Below are 3,154 nucleotides of genomic sequence, written 5' to 3'. Positions count from 1 at the left end.
TCCTCCTACCCCATAAGCCACATAAAGCAAAAGGGCCTTGCTCTTCTAGTAGGCCCTGAGGATGGGAGGCCCGCGACCCCCCAGGAATGACTTTCCCAGTGGCCATCCTCCCAGAGAGGAGCTAGGAATGCTTGACTTGGGTCCTTTCTCTGGGGTCTCGGTTACAAGGGTAAGGGAGATAGGAGGTGATCCCCCAGCACCTAAGCCAGCTCCACAGCCCTCGCCAGGGCTCCAGGGTCCCCAGGCCTGGTGAGAACAGAATGGAATCTCCTCTGGCCCATCCCCCATCCCCGTCTTTAGTGTTATATTGAGGGGGCCACCTGCATAAACCATCCCCTTCATCCTCTCCCCCTCCCCCTTGCTTCTCTGTATTTTTTCAATAGCTCCCCACACTGGTCTCTTTCTCCCACTGAACCAATTCCAGTGGCAGTGAAAGCAATCTCCTTGCACTGATGCATTCATAAGCCCTTTTGCCCAAATGGATGGTATTTGAACTTCGCCACCCCGAGAGACCTGTGAGAAGCTTGGAGAGAGGCAGTGACCAGAGACTACACCACAAGACAGGCCCCTCCCAGGGGGCTGGAGCTCCTCCTATTCCCAGTCTACCACTAGTTGGTTCCACTCCCAGGCCACTCCCCCCACCCCCTTACTTTCACGTCATCCAGACAAATACAGGCAGATTTTATTCAAAGACAGGGCTCCTAGCCAGAAGAAGTCTGCCCGGTGTCTGTCAATCAACCTCATGAGCTAGAAGAGTGGGAGACCATGACCACTGCCTGGCTCTGCCCCCAGGTGGCATGACTAGATTAATCTGGAGACTAGAGAAGTGAAGTGACAGAACCCCAACTCAAAGCAAACACTGGGAAGTTCAAAGAGAAGATGGCTTCAGACATGGTGGGATCCAGGGACTCAAAAGATGTCTTTGCTCCACCTCCAGTTCTGCTTCCTTTGAGGTGTGTTTTATTCCCAGGTGAGCTTTCTCCACATGTGGGAAAGATGACTGCTGGCAGCTTCTCACCTCCATCCCTGTAGGGTCCATGGAAATGGCAGTGAGACTCTCCCTCTAATTCACAGAGAACTTGAATGAGCCCCAATCCCATCAGGGCCATAAAGAGAGGGAAAGGGTGGTTCCCCCAAGGAAGACAACTGTCTACACAGAAACTAAAATTACACATTCTATGTCTATCTGCCCATTCTATCAACGATTAGTGCCAGACACATCTTGGGTATTTGGCTGACAAAGCCAGGTGCTGGGGATACAAGGATGAACAAAACACAGCCACCCAGGATCTAGTGAGGACACAAGCAAACAATAGTGATACAACATGGAAGTGCTGGGGAAAGAACTGCACAGAGCATGGTGGGGATTTGGGAGGGAGGACATGGACATGTGTGTAAGTAGTGCACTGGGAACATAGAGATTAGATCTTAAGAGCCAAAAATTCATCCAGCCCCTCAAGGCTTCCCACCCAGGTTCTTGTCCACCTACCATGGGCCTTTCCCTTTCCCTGGGAAGACAGGAAGCCTCTTTCCAACACCAGTCTGGAGAACCTCTCCCTGGGCTGAACTGCATATAGGAGGCTGGATGTCCCCCACTTCTTCACTTTCTCCCTCCCTCCTTCAGCACAAGGGGAGCACGATTTCTCCTCAGTGTCAGCCATGTTCTGTAAGGAGAGGTTCTGTCCATCGGACCAGTTCACGTGCAGGTTTCCTCAATCTGGGCATCAGTTACATTTGGAGCCGGGTGGCCCTGGGATGTGGGCTGGTGTGGGGCTTGTGCAATGTGGGCTGTTTAGCAGCAGCTCTAGCTTCTACCCACTAGGTGCCAGTAGCAGCTCCCTGCCCGGCTGTGACAACCCAGAATGTCTCCAAACGTGGCCAGGTGTCTTTTTGAGGGGCGGGGGGGGGGGGGGGGATCGCCCTCAGTTGAGAACCACCACACTAGCTCACTCTCCCTCTACTCCCTCCGCCCTCACTCTTTCCTGACTCCAGACCCCCAGCCTTTGGAAAGGACAAGCCTCTGCTCTCTGGTTAGGCAGGCTAATTCTCCCTGAAGAGACATCTACCAGTACTTGCCTACGTTCATCCCAGGAACAACCTCCAAGCCAGGGGTTCTGGAACTCAATGAAAGTTCTGCCCTGATTCTCCTCTTCTTCAGGGCTTACCACCCAGGAGTTACTTGGTAGCTGAGTTCATGAGCATAGTCTAAACTTGTGGCTCTCCTCCTCCCCTCCCAGACCCTTCCTCCACCTCGACCTGCCATCAGTCTTTCCCAAGGAGGTGCCCCGGCTCAGAAGAATGCAGAGGCCCTGAGCATTCCTGAGACAGGCTCTGTCTGCAGCCAGGAGCAGACGCATGAGCATGACTGTGACCGTGACGAGGGACAGAGCATTGCACATGAGAGCACCTTCCCCAGGCACCTGGGGGACGATGCTTGGACTGGAGATGACAGGGTCCTGTTTAATTTCCTCCTTCCCATTCTGCCCCTGTGCTGCTGGCCACACAGCCCCCGCAGTGGATCCCGGAGGATTTCCTAAGAATAGAGACAAGGCAGGCCAGCCCTTCCCTACCAACCACACGCATGCCTCACCCCACTGCCTCGGGGCCTCAAACCCTGCCTCTCCCTGAGGTACCTACCACACAGCCTGAACTTGGGAGGCGCAGGGACTGCTCACAAGACTGCGATGTGGGTCTCTTCCCAGCCCTGTGTTCAGTGACATCCCCCTGGTGGCTTGAAATGAGCCATAGTGGGGATATCCACATCGTGGAAAGCAGTCCATGTCCAGGAGACTGGGGTAGGGTTGTGGTGGGGAGAGGTAACAAAAGTGAACAAAATTGTCCAAGAGGCGTTGGGAAAGAGGAGGAGAAAAAGGAGATCCTTGGGTTAAAAGCTTTCTCAGTTGTGCACCGGAAACGAATATAACATTGTGTCAACTACAGTTCTGAAAAGAAGCTTTTCGGTTGACTTCAAGGATGTGGGCACTTTGAAACTCAAAGGTCAGTAACTCAGGCCTGGCACCATTATAAAATTAAAAATAACTGTGGCAGAAGCAGCAAGAGAAAGTCTTCTACATTCCTCCAAATTTTAAGGGTGTGTTTAACCAGTTCACAAGGACATTGTTTGGGCCACAGTTGGGACCACCCCCTGCAGTGG

Source organism: Martes martes (assembly GCF_963455335.1).
Source record: "Martes martes genome assembly, chromosome: 5".
Taxonomy (NCBI): Eukaryota; Metazoa; Chordata; class Mammalia; order Carnivora; family Mustelidae; genus Martes; species Martes martes.
Note: the sequence above shows the minus strand (reverse complement) of the source record.